This window comes from Phasianus colchicus, chromosome 2 (genome assembly GCF_987193195.1).
Source record: "Phasianus colchicus chromosome 2, bPhaCol1.hap1.1, whole genome shotgun sequence".
Classification (NCBI taxonomy): Eukaryota; Metazoa; Chordata; class Aves; order Galliformes; family Phasianidae; genus Phasianus; species Phasianus colchicus.
The window spans coordinates 91101580-91119932 of NC_143437.1; the positions used below are offsets into that span (position 1 = coordinate 91101580).

The window sequence follows — 18353 nt, forward strand, 5'->3', positions numbered from 1 at the left end:
CATTTATTTTTACTATGTGTGATACTTCCTAGTAGCCTGTCCAAACAATCTGACTAAATGCTTTATCTATCACAGTTTATAGCTACTGTACTTGGTATTAGATTTATTGCATTAATGGAATTTAAACATGATTCTGTCATTAGGAATACACCTTGCATTCCCAGTAATGATTTGTTTAATCTTGCCAGGTTGACATGCATTTGTGAAGATGACTTGCACACTGGACAAGCTAGAAAAGACCATCCCTTACACTCTCACTAGATCAGCTAAGAGGCAAACCTATCCCTAAACAATTCAAGTCAAGGTAGCAGCCATCTGTGATCATAATGATGTGTTTGGTCCCAAGACTGTATTAGACATATTGCTGAGGGAACACAGCTGAATTTCCCTACTCTCTGTTCTAGGTAAAGCAAGATGAAAGATATGTACCAGATCTTCCGTCCCTACTGTGGTCAGATCCCACAAGCACATGAGCATAAACTTTCCAGAGATCTCAACTGCCTGAGTAGCTAAGGCTGTCTGAGTCAGGATACGTGAAATTGTAGCAGTTACTGGAGAAAAAACATCAACTATGTTGGCTATTATGGAATTTCGTCACACACAGTGATCAGAGGTGGGAAGAAAATGATGGATATATTTAAGAAAAATTGAAGACTACTGCACCGTGTCCATCATTCAGATCAGCAGTTACAGCTATAGCTGTAGCCTGAGACTGGTGAATAACAGGTCTAATTCCTTTGCCAAAGGTTTCTTAAGAGATACGAGAGAAATTACTGAGCCTCTATTTATTATGTAAAAATGGGATAATGTTCTTTCTCCACTTCAGACGTGTATTCAGATGAAGCCTGAGACAGGTTGTGGCAGTGTGAAGCTGGTTTACATTACTTTGTTCATAAACAGATACACACATGCACATATTCATATGCATAGGATTACAGAATGGCTTGGGTTGAAAAAGGCCTTGCAGATCATCTACTTTTAACCCCCCTGCTGTGGGCAGAGTTGCCAACCACTAAATCACAGGATCCACATATACATAGGTCTGTACATTCTCAGTAATGGACTAATGTGAAAGATCTACAAAATGAGCCTAAATAAACACCCCAAGTTCATGTGCTTTTCTAAAATATGAAGGCAGCAAATCTTATTTGGAAACAGAGATGATTTTGTAAATACAAATATCTTCACAACATCCTTCTCCAGTTCATCCAGGACAGCACAGTGCCACATTCTTTCTTTAGGTATTTTATCACTTTGGCATGTAACAAATTGATTGTGAGCATTTAGAAGTGGGTTCATTTGGATTTTTGCATTTTCTATTTTTAATGCAAGTCTCTCTGAACAACTTTACTACTTCTCTTAATTAAAATAAAATAAAGCAGAAAAAGGACACATTAATTTTCCTGCCAGAGCTGCGTTTAGCCCTAAGCACTCTAAGCAAGGCACAGCAATGCACAATATGTTGCATAGTACTTCTGCCCAAGTAAAGCTCCTGATATTGAAGAATAACCATACATCCAAGAGACAGTCAGCCTCAGACACAGACAGATTGACACAGCACGGTGCAACTCTTCTTGTCCAGAATCTGCAAGAGCCTGCTTGTGAAACTTTGGCAAGAGTAAGCCTGCACCATGTGCATCTCCTTGTAAGTTTAATTGTCTGTATACAAGCCATTAGTTTACCTTCAGGAATTACTTTTCTTGACATTTTCCTCCTTATTTTGCAGCATTGTGGCTAAATGAATATGACTGTTCAGAAAATTAAAGCCAATTCACAGTAAGTTGAGATTTGTAACCAAGCCTGAAGCCAGAGATGATGAGCTAGACTGAAAAATAAAATAAAAAAAAAGGCTCCAAACCAGTACTGAATTTTTGAAAGCAGAGGTTCTTAATTGTTTTTAGTGTGGACCACAGCTTTCCAAAGCTGAGGTGTTCATCTCCTCCCATCAATGCACCATAGTGCAGACCTCATTCTCACATTCCTTCAGTGTGAATCTATCCAGATTAACTGCATCATTTAAGGATAATCATATAGACTATCCATATCACTTATGGTCAAAGTCAATCAACCTGTTTCTAATTTTCTTTTTGGAATTGTACAGTTTTTTTTTATGATTGCTTTGGACTTGGTTTCATAGAAATCAATTTAAATAGGCCCAGTGTTCATTCTCCTGTATTTGGAGGCTATGTGAGGCTCAGGGAGGCTCCTATGGACTTACACAGGAGTCACTGTCAGCAGAAATCTAAAGATCACTCAAATCTGGGGTTTTGCCATTGCTGTGACACCTCCTTCAAGACATGAAGTACTTTCGCTGGACAGGAAGAACCTCAGTATTACTACAAAGTTTCAGTCAAGTGATCCAGAAGACAATTTACCACCACATTGCAGGGAGCAACTCACATCGAGGGACAAAGTCAAGCTTCCTCTTATGAAGGAGGAGATATGCTACCTGCTGCTTGCTTCAGCGGGAAGCTACTGGAGGTCAAAGTGCTGCAAAATGCACTGAAAGCATTTGGACTGGCTGCCTTCTGGTGAAACATTTCTCCTCAATCTGAAGAATATTCCCTGTGAGTAAGGCTGGGCCTTCTCCAGCACTAAGATGCTCATGCCCTTTTTGTGGGCTGAGGTTGGGACATAGAGCCATGCACACTGCTTTGTCTTGCACAGTGTTGGATGCAATATTATCTCTCAGGGTCTGGATCATGTTGGAGATGGACAAAAAAACAAAAAGCAGTGTGAATCTTGTTGCTTCTACAAATATATTCTTCCTCATATTGAAAACTTTTGCAAATAGTTGATCCATGCTTTGAAACTTGAGTGCTTTCTCTTCCACAAAAAGTATCTGAGAGTATTTTTATGAGCAGAAACACAATGAAATTTATCCAAATAGTTATGCAATACTTAACTTTACTAAAAACTGGGTTTCCTCACCTGAAATTCTGTGACACTTTTTAAAACCAGTGCAACAAAATCTCCAAAGACATCAGTATAAAAAAGATTAACTTTTAAACAGAGAAAATTCAGGACAACTTTGAAATTTCAGATCGGGGTTTCATTTTTCATCAGGCCTGTCCTACACTGCTTCTCTCTCATGGGAAAAGGCAGGATGCAACAGCAGAGAAAGGTTATAATACTGAATTTTCTCTTTGGTTTGCCTACACATTATTACCTACACATCAGTTGTATTACCTAAGACTCTTTAAATTGCAGCCCTATGGAGTGATAACCACATATATTAAGAACTTTACATTTTAAACATTTCCCAAAAAAGCACTGTACTGTGTGGGTGTAGGTGGGAAGGTGTTGGCAGCAGGGAGGCTGCAGGGGCCTCTGTGAGAAGAACTGCAGAACAGACCTACTGGAGGACACAGCTGCGCCTGTCAGCCACTCTGGTGGCACATCAGTGGAAGGGTGCTAAGAAAGGAGCAAAAATGCTGCAGCCAGTGGGGAGGCCATAGTAAAGGAGATATTTCCCACAGCCCATGGAGAGCCCCCACAGGAGCAGGCCGTGCGCTGGAGGTGCAGCCCGTGGAGAGGAGTGCACACTGAGCACACCTACAGCCTGTGGAAAAAACCCATGCTGGAGGAGGGGAGAAGTGAGGAGAAAGGAGCAGCTGATGGGAGCTAGCATGGACCTCCACAGCCCTTCCCACACCCCTTCCTGTGCTGCCTGGGGGGGAGGAACAAAGTTGTGAATTTGAGCCTAGGAAGAAAGGTGCCATTGGGCAGAAGGCATTAATTTAATTTGTCTTTTTTCTTGCTTTCCAGACCTACTTTTATTTCACAAGACATTCATTTTCCCCAAGTCAACCCTGTTTTGCCCATGATGGCAATTGGTAAGTGATGTCTGTATGTCCACCCATACAGTGACAATATGAGCCTTTTCACTTCATCTTCTACCCCGTATCTCCTGAGGAGGGGGAGCAGGAGAGTGGCTGGGTGGGTGCCCAGCAGCTGGTCTAAATCAGCCCAACACAAGCATTGAGATCAGGAAAATACACTGTTCTAGCAATTCAGTACTTCATCACATCAAATCTGTTAATTACATGAAACTTTTTTTTTTTTTTTTAAACTTTCTTTAGTATTTTTGTGTTGATTTGTTGAGTTTTGTCATAGCAAAGAACCACGGATCAGGTTAACTGATGTTTGTCTTTTTACAAGAATACTTCATAAAATTGTTAAACTACTTGGTGGACAATGCACTGTTCCTTGTTGATTTCTGCAGACTGAAGATTGAGGAAGCCTTCCTCTGCCTGAGTTTATCTGGCAAGTTCTGATAGTGCAGGGAATGCAATTCCAATGTTCTTCCTAGATGGCCAATCCTGGTATTGGAACCAGCACATTTAACCCCTGTAGTACCTCACAGGTATGTGAAAGATCCACAAGCAGAGTAGGTGAGGAGGAAGTGGGCCATTGTCTGGGAATCTAGTCCGAGCCACTGCATAGGAAAAGCAAATCAACTCCCCAAACTAAACCTTACTTGCAATGATGTAAACTCGGAACAATTTAAACTTATGCAAAAGTGATTCAAAAGATAATCTGCTTCATAACATGCTAAATCACTAAACCCTCCACCAAAACGGATCTCAGGTTTTACAAGATGATTTTTAAACATGTTCTTATTGATGTTCATGAATAAACATTGTCTTGCTGAAAATAAAGATCTTTCTGTACCCAATTCAGGTTTTCACTTACTTCTTACTGTTTTTCCTCTCTTAACAGCATATGCTGCTTATATCTTAGTACTTATATATTAGCGCAATACCTCTGCGCAACATTTTATCTTAGCAGTATACCTAGCTGTGTTCTTTCTTTCCATTTTGTGTTGCCACTCTGATTACAAGCACATCACCAGTTTTGTTTTACTCCTGTTTTAGTAGAAAGAAAAGAAATCTATACAAAAGTCTGTAGAAAACCTCTCCAGCCGATGCAAGATTGTTGTAATTCTGATTCACTCAGGCCCCTTTAGGTGCATACATTAATAAGGTACATGAGAAAAACTAAGTGAGTTTTAATACTTCTCATAAGCATACTCACTAATATTATGTCTAACTAGTATTGAATATATGAAAAGTAGCTAGCGGATTCTCACCTTCTCAGTTTACTTCCTAACCCCTTGAATATGACTGCTGAAAGATGTTTTTCATACAGCAGTCACGGTTGTAGTTTATAATGGGAATGTGTTGAGCAGAAAGAAGTGAATTTATACATTCTGGGCAGATATCAGGGTATTATTACATCCAATTTTGCCTACTGGTAAATACCCCAATTTGACTAAGAAGATCTATAACATTTGGCAAAAAAATAAATGAAAAATCAAAATTTTGATACCAGAATATAGAATACTCGGTCACATGCCTGAACCTACTGATTCTGCAAGGTTAGGGAAGCTTCAGTAGATTCCTAGTTCCCTTTACTTAGGCACATACTTGAGTCCTCTCATATTCTATACAACTTCTCTGTAAGTCCTTCATTTGAAGAGAAACAGCTGCTAGCAAGGTAATATGTGCCTGAAACAGTATCTAGGAATCCTAATCTCAATTATTTTTCTGCTCATGGCACAACTCATCTATGTGAAAAAGGTCACTTTAATCTAAGCATGAAAACATTAATGTAAAATGTTTTGTTTGGAGGAATCTCCATTAGCCAATATTCAATCCTATTTTGATAAGTTCACAGATTTCAGTGTCTCAAAAAATTCCAAGCATGTCAGCTTCACCCAGATTCCCTTGAAGCAGGGATGCAGGTGCCATACCCACATGACCAAGTGCAATCCCATGGAAATCTCAGATTTTCAGATTCTTAATGGCAAACTATCTGGAAACTCAAGTGCAGCTTCTTTTATTTTGAAAGTAATCCATTTGAAAGCAGACAGTTAAACTTAATTCTTACGATCATTTCAGATGTGTGAAAATTCTAGAAAGCAAAAAAACCTGTTGTTTCACCCTTGGGAAACAGGGGGGAAAAGTTCTTACTGTGTTCTGAAAATGTGCAGTGCAAAAAGAAGAAAAAAGAAAATAGTTGATCTCACAGTAACAAAATGTTAACAGCATTTGGAAGTGAAATCAGCAAAAAAGGAATTGTGCCATTAAATTAATATTATAGTAGTACTCTTGAAACATAATGTTAAATATTTGAGGTGGTTTCCAGTGCTGTATGTTGCTAATGGATATCCACTCTCCTCTTTCATTCTCATGCCCAATACAGGAAGACACACACTGTGCCTTTTGAGTTATCTGCTTGTCTCTGTGCATAAACACTCAAATACAGAATGTGTTGAACATTCAAATACAAAAGCACAGAAGGTGTTGAAAAGTTGCACTTTGGAGAACTTCCTTAAAATAGTCTTCAACTAAGTCAGACCACTGGCAGCAACTATCATATAAGTTCAATGATTTTCAATTTCTAAGCCATTATTTTTTAAAGCTCTGGCAAGTCTAGATTATTTTTAGCTCTGTAAGACTGTCCTTGCTTGACTATTCCTAAGGTTGAAGAAGAGATTGGAAAGTGAGTGCAGTAGTGACCAGATTCCCTGGGATATTTTTGCAATCAGAGTCTCTTTTCATGGACTTCTTCAGCCAATCTCCCTCCCTTCCCAACTGACAAAAGAGAATCAATGGTAAAGCATGCCCTTTTGTAAGGATAATTCCCCCTTCTTCAGTATAGACAGAAACATTTATGGACACCATCAGATGTAATTTCCATCAATTTATACTGGTAGCACTTCCCAAATATATCAAGTGGCCAACTCCTGCACATTTATCTCAAAGAAGACAGCTACCCATTGAAGAATTATCATCCCTGCTTTACAGAGGAATAACTTGCAAAGCAAATTAATAGCTGTTCACAACCAGAAATGGTTTTAGCCCAGCCACATCTCCACCCTTCACCACAGTGCCTGGCAGGGTCCTCCTGCTTTCTTTCTTTTTTTTTTTTAATCAGGAAGAATGTCTATATCCCACAGGTTTCTTCCTCAGATATTCAAGTATTAATTTCCTGTATTATCTCCATTAATCACATGAGCATAGAAGTGAACCAAAAATACCTGAGAGGGATTAATTTGTTACATATCTGAAGAAAGAAAAAAAAAAGAAAAAACAACCATCATATATTGGTCCCCCAGGGGCACAGCCGACAAAGATCAGAATAAACACTGTCACTGCATGAAACAGTGACAACTGAAGTATTTATGAACTGGTTAATTTGCAGCCCTGAGTCTGAGGGAGGCTGTTAATTATTCATATTGAAATTAGGAGTGGAAATCTTAAATTTATTTATCAACAGTTGCATTCACCTCAGAATCCCATCAGTATACAATGACTATTAGTTCAAAATCTATCTATCTTCTTCTCATTCAGTTATTGAGAACGTAAGAAGTTGCTGAAAGAGCTTATCTGAGAAATGCACACCTGTGTTTAAAGCAGTGAGGGTAGATGCTAAGCCCAGGGCTGGAGCTGTAGGGCCAGGGACAGTGCATGGCATGTGCAGCCACAGAGTGGGACAGGGGCTGATGAGGGGAGGCACCAGGAGGTGTCTGACACCCTTTCTGGATGCTGTGGTTCACAATACCCGGCAGCACCTTGGGGGATATACACAATGCTCTGCCTGCTCCTCTAACTAAAAATGCATGCATATACATATGAGCATGAGATCTTAGGAGAACCAGAGAAATCAGAAGTGAATCTCAATATTACATTATAATAAATATCTTAAAATAATATCTGCTCTTGCATGGATGTATCCATAAATCCTCAAGCTTAAATTGTACACTGAGGGGTTTAATACAAAGCAGTTCTTGTCTAGACAGCTTTGTCCTATCTGGGAATCAAGAGCGAGATAAGAAGCCCCTGCACAACTGGCACAGGAGGGATCCAAATCAATAGATCAACGAGCTTCAAGGGAGACCAATTGCAAAGGCTGATGTGATGTGCACGCTCCCAGGAACGGGGTTTTTCTCTGTCAGAAGCATTTCCCTTTTTCCACAGCACCTTATCCCAGAGCCTGCCAAAACCAAGGGGAAGCTCCTACTCATTTTCATCTTCAGTGCACTCACACTGTTAGTACTACTCCTTTCTTTTGTAAGACAGTGCTTCATTGCAGGACGCAGTGTGAATACTGACTTGAATAGTGTAAGAGCCACGCAAACTGACAGCAATGAAGCTACAAGCAAGTCCACACTGCAGCCAGCACTGTGGGATTTAAGTCAGAACCTCTTGCCAGAGCATGGCCATGAACCCATATAGAAAGTCACAAGAGCACCTAGAATATGGAACAATGCTACTGCAAACTATTCCTGAGAAGTGCCTTGTGCCATCCGACTTCTCTTACTCAGTAAGTCTTCACATTGAATTGGGTCTGCTGGTGTTGTTAGCTCAAGATCCCAAACCTGGTTTTGTCTGTTCCTTCACCCTGATGAAACCATTTTGATAGATGCACTGCCAGTGTTAAGGAACTGTGCTTGTTTTTGTTTCCCCCTACAAAAATGATGTTGTACATATATAGTGCTCTATTCCAGGAAGCTTTTGTCTTTCATTTGAATTATAGGTGCTGTAAGAATGGAAATTGTAACAGAGAAACACTATTTTGTAGGAACATGAAAGGAAAATGCGATATCAAAACTAGCTGCAACTACCTTCCAAGACAGCCTCACAAGAGGTTAGTATTAACTGGTTACTCATTTTGTTTGTTTTAGGAACCCAACATTTAGTTCAGGTAAACATAACAAGCTTTTTATTACTTCTGACTGAAGAGGCTTACAGAGGAAGTCGGCCTCGGTGCTCATTTCAGATCTTTTCCTGCATCAGCCTCAAAAGGCCCCACATCACTCTGATCAACAAGTTATCTGCTGTGCTTGGAACATAGCCACAGAAAGAGCAGAGTCAGCACATCTGGGGCACTTCAGACAGGGACTGGGAAAGAACAAGTTTCTGTGGGCAGGATGCAAACCCTTCGGATGGCTGCACTAGAGGAATAACAAAACGTCACCATGACAAGCTGAAAAGGGGGAGATAAATGCTGTAAGGGCAGTTCAGAGCAATAGCACAAATTAATTGTCTAATTGAAAGACCTAATTTAGGCTTTTATGACATCTATCAAGATGTATACAGATTGCATATTTATGAGAAAAATATTATCAACTCTATACACTCAATAAAATGCAGAGTCCCTCTGAGATTTAGCTACTTTGCCTGCCAGTCTTTTTGTTGTTACAGTATTATTCCTCTTGGTTTAAGATGCTTTTTCCTTACAGATGCTACTAAGCCTGCACAAGAAGCCAAATAATTCCACTGAAGAAGCAGTGGGGCTGAATAGATACAAAATGCTGTCAAACACACTGAGTGAACAGAAAAAATATGCCTTTAATTTCTTTTAGTTCTTGCCTATTACTTCTATCAGCAGTTGGGCAGGGGGAGGAAGAAAATAAATCAGATGTGAGAACAATGTTTGAGAGGACAACACTATACTTAAAGAGATACTGATAACATTTATAGAATTAAAAATGCATGAAGAAAACTAGAACTAAAAGCTAAAAACAGAGAAAAGCAGAGCAGCCCCCAGGTCCATGCCCTCTCCCAGCTGATGTGAGCAGGGAGAGATGAAGGGCCTCAGGGAGTTTAACAAATTCCTTGCGTCTAGCAGCAGAGAGCCAGCAGAATGTATCATAGAATCCTTAGATTGAAAGGTACCTTCAGAAGTCATCTAATCCAATCCCCCTGCAATGAACAGGGACACAACACCTAGATCAGGTTGCCCAGGGCCTGAGCCTCCTCACCTTGAAAGCCTCCAGGGACAGGGCTCATCAACCACATCTCTGGGCATCCTGTTCCAGTGCCTCACCACCCTCACTGTAAAAGACTTTTTCCTTATATCTAACCAGTATCTATCCTCTATAAGCATGAAACCATTTCCCCTCTTTTTAATCACCACAAACCCTGCTAAAGAGTCTGTCCCCTTCTTTCCTGTAGCTCCCTTTTAGACATTGAAAGGTCACTATTTGGTCACCTTGGAGCCTTCTCTTCTCCAGGCTGAATAGCCCCAGCTCTCTCAGCCTGTCCTCAAAGGGAGGTGTTCCATCCCTTGGATGATTTCTGTGGCCCTCCTCTGGACACACTGCAACAGGTCTATGCCTCTCCTGTACTGCAGACTCCATATCTGGACACAGCACTCCAGATGAAGACTAACCAGCACAGAGCAGAGGGTCAAGATCACTTTCCTCAACCTGCTGGCCATGCTTACTTAGAGCCCAGGATATGGTTGGCTTTCTGTGCTGTGAGGGCACATTATTGGCTCACGTCCACCTTCCCATTTGCCATTACCCCCAGGCCCTTTTTGGCAGGGCTGCACTCAATTTTTTCATTCCCCAGCTTGTAATGATATTGAAGAACTTTCTAAGAAAAAGCTCCTCCCAGAAAACATCCAATTCCCTCAAAACAAAAACCTCAACAAGGGTCACACTTCAAAGCAATACAGAACTCACTACTTCCTCCAATCCACCAACAAGTGAACTCCCTCTACTCAGATTTGCTTATTGCTTACAGGTGAAATTCCAGCAATGCAGTTACTGTGGCTTTATGCTGAATTAACATCTTTTCAGCCTGGAGAAGAGAAGGCTCCAAGGTGACCAAGGTGTGTTTTTCCACCCTTTGCTTCCAAAGTAGAGGACTTGGGTGGCTCTTGATTGTTGGGGTGATGTATATTGCTCCTCAGCTGCATCTCTGGGAACAGCAAGGACTGTCACAACTTCTGCCCTGCCTTACAGGAAAGTTTATCAGGAGTTGTGCTTGGTGATCCTTATTGGTGTTTTCTAACTTGGGATATTCTGTGATTCTATGATCTTTCTGTGCTAGGCTTGTCCTTGCTTCCCCTGGACAGAGCACACGAAGTCTGAAGGACTTTGTTCTCCTGATAAGCTGGTGTGAGGTTGCTGCTTGCAGGAAAAGAGCCTGTATTGAACAAGTGAAAAAGCAGCCTGATATCTTCTGGCCTGGATTATTAAATGGTGAGTTGCCCTTATCATGATCCCAGTTAAGCCACTAAGTGTTTTGCCAGCAACTTCAGCAGAAGCATGTTCAAGCCTTAGGTACAAGGATTTGATGATGGCAGGTCACCTAGAAAAGGAACTGAAATTTATAAAGGGTGTTGTTGCTCTTGTATCAAGAGACACACAGTGTTAGGAACTGGGAGGAAAACATGACTGTTTTCACAATGTGTTACTGTAGAGATCAGCTCAAACTTGAACCTTTCTCAGAAATTGCATAGAAATGCAAAATCCTTGCACAATTTTCTGCTTCGAATCTTGTTCTTTTAATGGGCTTTAAGTCTTCAATACAGCAAATAACTTCCTACCACAAATGTTGTGATAGCATTTATTAATTGTAAAAAGGATATCTTAAGATGTTAAAGGTGACTCAGGCAGCTACGCTTTCCTTCACCAAAATGAAAGAGATCTCTGAATTACTGTGTGGTTTAATCTATATACCACTGACTGCTTTCCTGTGCAGGTTGTTTGACAGTAACAGACTTGTTACCCTATTTGTACCTTGGTAACGTGCTGCTAAGAAGAATTAATGGTTTGCTAAGCAGAACTTCTTTGCTGCTTTCTGCATACTTTGCTGGTATTCATGCTGTCCTGTATGATCAGGCTTTAATATCAATTTTTCAAGTGTATCTGTCAAAGACAATTTAATTATATGGCAGCCATAATTTGTGTTGGACCAATCCATGCAAATCATTTGTTGTTGCAGGTATGAATCTTTTATATTTCACAATAAGAAACTAAAAGCATTTTAATTTGATTTAGCCACAGGGTCTCCAGTCGAGGCTGTGTGGTTTCACACATAATGCAGCCCTCCGCGCTTGACCTTGGGCAGGATTTCTGAAGCATGTATCTATTAGAAAAAAAAAAAAAAAGCCTGTGGTATTCAGAGAAAGTGAAGCCAGCACTGACAGACCCTGTGCTATATTCATGTCCTGTCAGTGAACACAACTTCCTTTTTAAGTAAGTATAAAAAGCCAGCTGCTTTTCCTTACTACTTTAGAACGTCTCCTAGGATTTTATATTTGATAGCAGTTAGGGCACGCAGGGATGTGGGCCACGTATGCTGTACTTTGTGTGCACGCTTAACACCTTTCGTGTTCATGTCAGAGACATTCATTTGATCTCATTTATACTACACTCATAAAAGCAGAGGTACATAAGTGCAGTTATTCTTGATTTTCCCTGGTATGCTCCAGCTCAAATTCAAGCCTTTCTCCTCAAAAAAATAAAATAAAATTATTAACTGTGTGAACTTACTGAAATGATAAAGCAAAGAGCATGACATCCTGTATGTAAGAACAGAAATGAAAGGAGAAAGAAAAAGTTTTTAGAAAAATGTATCTGAGATTTCTAACATATCGGTAATAAAAGAAGGCAACAAATAATATTAGGGAGCGTCATTAATAATGTTATCTACAATACAGTCCTAGCACTTCTGGATACATCAGTTACAAAGTTACTAGATAAAGCAAAAGTGGAACACTGTGCCCTAAGCTACAGTCATTCCTCCTCTACATTTGCTAAATTCAGCTAAGAGCTGTATATGCTGTTTTAAGCACAATGGGTGGAATGCTTTTATTTATATATCCTCCAGTATGCTTGTGATTCTAACTGATTATCTGTCCTGTAATTTTTAAGTCATTTTGTTAGTTATGAAAAGCTGCTGCCAAATATGCTTTCCTTTAGTGGGAAATTATACAGCAGAGGCAGAACTGGCAGAAAATTACTAATGCAATTAAAAAAATAAAATAAAATACAGGTGTAGGACAAAAAGCACTGACTGCGCAATGATTTCTTTAGGTCTATTCTCCAAGCAGTGCATCCTGCACACTGCTCAGTATTTGGAATTTGATCAGCGAAGCTATGAGCAGTTGAATGCCTGAATTACAGAGCATGTAACGTGGCCTCTACATGCAGAACATGCCACTTTCCTGCAGCTTCTGCTTAACATGCAGAAATGAAATCTGTGGAAATGTCTTCACTTTTCTAAATCGCCGTATGAGACATTTACAGTGAAATAACATCCGTGGAACATATTGAGCAGGTCTAATTACACATTGCTGAGGAGAAGATAGCCTTTATTCTGTGTTTTCTTTGCTGTTTTTTTATTTGGTTTTGTGCTTTTTTTGCAAAAGCAAAGGATGCTGTCAGGCAAAGTGCTAGTGTTTAACAGGTTCCTATGCTGATGTACCTCCACTTGCCTTCAAGCATTTTACAACAGCATGTTTCATTCAAAAAAGGCTGCCAGTGGTCACAAATTTCACTAACCATACATATTTTATGCACCTAGTAAGTATTATTCAACTGCCTTTACATTTCCAAAGATCCGTTTCAGAGTGCACGATGTGGGGCAGTACATGATCACACTGATCACTTGTTGCTAAATTCAAAGGATGTAGGCTGTCTCAAACGACAGGAAAACATGACAGATATGGATCCGTGAACTAATTATCAGCAAGTGTGAGCTGACGCTAACGCATGCCTGTAAAATTATCACATTGGCAATGCAGAAATCAAACCTGAAAACTTCTCAGCAGAAGTGGAAAAGCCACAGTAATTACAGCCTGATGACAGCCAGCCTACAGCTTTGTTCTGATTTCACACAGACCTCGCTTCTTTTTCCCTCTGTTGGCTCTGTTTGTGAATGAACTTTGGAAAAGCGAGCTATTTCACTTGCACGTCGGAAGCCTATACTGACAAATACAAATGCACTGATATTTTGTTAATTATTGTTTTTTATAGGCACACCCAAACCAAGAAGGGTGATGAGAAAGCCCTCTGCTCTTGAGAAGTTTAACGCATGAAAAGAAAAAAAAAAAAAAAATGGGGAAAAAAAAAAGAGAGAAAGAATACTTTCCAAAGGCACTCATTGCAAGCCATCTGAGCACTGCTCACTTGCAGCAAAGTTGCCCAGCTCTAAAACCAGGACTGAACGAATCTCACCAGGGGAGACCCAGTAACCTAGTGTGCCTCCAGACCTCTGCTGCAGACTGCTGTTTCTCTAAAAAACATTCCTATGTCAAATTTTACCTCTCCTGTACACTTAGCTGTCTGAAAGAGGGCATGTTGCATGTGTGATCACAGCACTGTTTTAAAGCTCTTCAAAGAATATTTCTGCCAGGTAGCATTTTTCTCAGCCACGTTTCTGCATTGTAGAGGCTCCTATCACTGTGCAGTGAATATGTGGGTTTTTTTGCTCTTATCTCACACAGTGCACTTGATAAGGGGTACTACTGAATCTTCTCCTGCACGCTGCATACAAAGGGAACTGTCTTTTTGTAAGGCATTTTCTCTCCGCTGCCTGCACATAAAATAAGGGCTCTTGTAAATGTATGGACCTGGCTACATGAATTCTCAAGTGAAAACTGAAACCTTCCTACTTTATCTGAAGTATAAATTCCCCAAAGATTCTTGCCTTTCAAATCATGCTCGCTGTAATAAAGGTTAATACTGGACTGAACTTATCGTATTCTAGCATCACATGTTAAGTCCCAGATCTGTGTGTGTGATATATTTTCTTCTTCATTCTTGAAATTGCAGAACAGGACAAAATATTGGCAATATTATTAAAAATAATAGAGCAAAAGCATTTTACTTAAAGTCAGTTCAAACCTATTGCTTTCATGAGGAGGAAAAAAACCCATGGTGCAAAGTACTGGGGGGAGGGAAGGGAAAAGCATCTGTTGAAAATTAACTCCTTCAACATTAATTAACACATCATTTTCTACCTGACGAGATCGTGTTGTAGAAAGTATAAATTGAAGGCACGAGAGTAAGAAATGAGTCATCTTTGACTTACCGTATCAAAGACTATTGCTGTATTGCAGTCAGCATCCAAACACAGAGCATGAAGCTTCTCGCAAATCAGAAAAAATATGCCATCAAAGAATGAATCAAATTCATTGTAAAAAATAAAGGCCAGAGATTAGAGTATGTATCCAAGGGTCTGGTTAGTCACAGCTTTGACTAGCCTGCTACAGAGCTCTGCAAAACAAGTATACTGCAGCAGTGTGGCAAGCATAGGATTGCAATGCATGTCCCATATATTCAAGCATAATAGAAAACATGGTCTGGAGCTTATTCCATGTGGAAGTGGGGTTTGTTTTATGCAGGCAGAAAAAAAAGAGGGTTTTTTTCCCACATAATAGAATTAGAAAGGAAGATTTTTCTTAATTATTGTACACTATAAGTCCCCAGGATATCAATTACATAAAACAGGTGCCTCTGTCTCCTGTTTCCCAGATAAATGCCTGTAATCTCATTTCACAAATGATCCTATTTAGACAGGAGCCACCTATTGTGATGATATCATTTGCTCTAGTATCCATAAATGGGCAACTTCCTACCAAACGTCACAACCACTGACGACACAAATCTTTATAATATTGAGTGGGCAGGGTGGTTGATGGGGTCCCATCAATCTACAGCAGCTTCTGCTGATGTGATATCATGAAACCTGCAGAATCATCTGAAAACGAAAAGAAACATTAAACCTGTCTGGTGGAGCTCATTTTAATAAATAAATGGTAATAATAATAATAAAAAAAAAGAGAAGTAGTAAAGGCAAATAAAGCATAACCAGAGAGCAGTGGCACCTTTTCAAATGCCTCATGCACTCACGAGGATACCGACAGATATGAGCAATATCCCTCTCAGTTAAGAAGTGTAGCTGCCAATTAGCTTTTAGCAAACACTAAAGACTGTACATATTCTTTTCTTGCAATTGCAAAATATACCTTGACAACAAAAAGGTCTGATGCTTCTGTGATGCACAAATTAACCCACTCTTAGGGAGTACTTTTAGAATTAGTAACTGCTTCAATTGCCTGTCCCAGTAGCTTAGAATATGAGCTCTGTAACAAAATACCCTTTGACTGTTTGAAATCCAGTCTGCTACACCAGTTTGTTCATGCACTAACTGGTGCATCATGCATGGATTTGTCAGATCAGTGTTTTTGTAGGAAAAATCATTCAATTAGATATACATATTTGGGAAATGTTGTGATACTCACAGCTAACAAAAATGAGTTTCCATCTGCCTGCCTTAGCATATCACGATTTGAGGAGCATTAAAGGTGAGTCAAGGCTCACTTGCTTCTCCATCCCTTCCCCAAGGGAAGAGACTTAGCTGCTCCTAGTGGTGGAGGCAAAGTGCTGAAGAACTTTGTATTTAATATTTTTTTCTGGCAGATGTTCAAAAAAACCTTCAAAAGAAGGACCTCAGTTTAAGAACAAAAACAAGCAAAAAAAACCCAACCCACAATCTGAGACCATTATTCAATGTTATCTGCAAAGATCTTGGTTTACAAAATCCTGGTCTGAACAGACGTAACTGCATCTCAACACCTCCTTTTTAATTTGCAGACAGGAAGGCACAGTGTTAGGATCCATCCCTACTGCTGTTTGGGCAATACTCACTAGAACTTATATCGTGCCGGGGATTTGGGGTAGAAAACATTAATGCTTAAAAGCACAAAAATTGTAGTTCCTGCCTGTATGTTTCCACTGGTGTACTCTGACCACAGCAGAGCCCAGTTTGCAATATGCAGCTCCTCCACTGCATGTGGCGCTTGCAGTACCTTTCATTTACTTCATAATATCTTTGAGGCAGAGGCCATCCTCTGCTAAATTTTTGTATTATAAATAGAGAAGAACCCAAATGCAAGTGGTGTAAATGTTAGCAATAAAAGCAGCACTACCACAGTAACTTATGTCAGGTCTAGGAGGGGTGAAGGCAAAATCTGAACACAGCACCCATGGCTACAAGACAAAGTTTTGCTGTGAAAGCAGAAAAGCCAATGGATTTTCTGAAAACACCCCAAAGAGATGAACTCTTTCCTCAGAGATGAAATCAATGGAGAAAAATATTTTAGAGCACTGAATAGCAGCTGAGACATGAGCAGGTGCTCTCTTTCTCCCTCCATCCTGAATGTATTCTTTGTCAAGGTAGCCAATCTCCCCAGATATGCCATTTAGGCAAGGACATAAATGCTACTTTGAGTCTGGGGATCATAACCCTTTCAGTACTGGGAAGAAGTAGAATAACATATATTCTACATGTCCAGACCGCATAAATATTCTCCATGTGTTTCTGTAACACAAGAAATGGTTGGAAAGTAGAAGCATGTGTGAGTGTAACAGAGATTGATGGTCCAAAAGTGTCTCTCTTGTCTAGATAAAAAATGATGAAATGGTAGTGAGGGGGAAAAAAAGGCAGAAAATAGCTTAAAAGAATATTCATCATTGTTCCATCAAACTCAGTCCTGCCTTGGGAAAAGCCAAATGTCAGATTGTCTTGGTATAATGTACAAAGACTTCTAAGGCTCTTTCAGGCCATAGTAGGAAGGCATGCATTTTCTTAGAACAGTATCTTTTTCAACATCTGAGCCAAGGGATGACACCACTCTTCCTAAACCTAGTTTTGAGCTTACTGGGCATGCAGTAATGAGCAAGCAGAGCTTTCCTATGCAGTGGAGGATGTTAAACACAGCACAGTGGAAGATGCCTTGGTGGTTCTGATCTTTGATTAAAGATGCCTGGACTTCATAAGAAATAGAGTGGACCACTGTTTCCAAGCAGTTCCCACTTGTGCTGGAAGATACTGTGAGAAAATACCCCAAAGACATTCCTGTCTCAGAAGTGGGCTGAAGGATTATGCTGTGATTAGTGATTGTTCATATCCAGTGACTAGTGAAGAAAGCTGTTGTACTTGGTGCAGGGGAGACTGTCCTAAGCCACAATAATCAACATTAAGCAAGCAACCAATGGACATATGAGAAAACTGCAAACCAACAAGACAATATTCTACCCCTCTTAACATCTTTGTTTTACACTTGAGATTGTAATAAAAGCACTGATATCCTAAAAAAGAAGCTGTAATGTCCTCAGACTACCTTCTCAATTCTACCGTCTTCCTTTTACTGGGCATAATTATTCTTTTCCAGCAGACTTGGAAACTAGATCTCTCCAGACATTTTGGCCAGTCTATAAATCTGCACATTCTTGGGCAGAGAATAAGCAGATAGGATCTTCTGTAAAACATGTAGACCTTCCACTAATTAGAATTGAGACCCAAGTCATAAAACAGAGTTGGAAACACCACTGGGGTTTGGAAACTCCATTCTGAAAGGGAGGAGGCAGTAAAATGTTACATTCCAGCTGTTATCTCTACCAGCACAGTGTTTCTAATACACCCACTGATATTTGAGTGGATAGTATCTTCAGAGATGGAAGACACTTTTTCAGTTAAACAAACTTTGTCTGCTAATTTGAGTTGAACGAAAGCGTGCTGTGTCCAGTAAGTGGCCCCGTAACT

The 18353-nt window shown here is 40.0% G+C and overlaps 1 protein-coding gene and 1 long non-coding RNA gene across 17 annotated transcripts in view; one reads left to right on the forward strand and one right to left on the reverse strand.

Moving 5' to 3' along the window:
- DLGAP2 (DLG associated protein 2) overlaps window positions 1-18353 on the reverse strand; it is a 453855-nt gene that overhangs the window by 299899 nt on the left and 135603 nt on the right. The window contains exon 1 of one of the 16 annotated variants that reach the window (XM_090136319.1): window positions 14838-14922. The exons of the other annotated variants lie outside the window; for them this stretch is intronic. The gene's annotated coding sequence lies outside the window, so the exon portion shown is untranslated. Of the gene's footprint in view, window positions 1-14837; window positions 14923-18353 lie in introns of those variants that run through there. 16 annotated transcript variants of the gene reach the window in all.
- Window positions 10574-14577, forward strand: LOC149919186 (uncharacterized). Its single transcript, XR_016464838.1, has 4 exons — window positions 10574-10626; window positions 10848-10999; window positions 11801-11998; window positions 13781-14577. It is a non-coding gene; the product is annotated as an uncharacterized LOC149919186 (long non-coding RNA).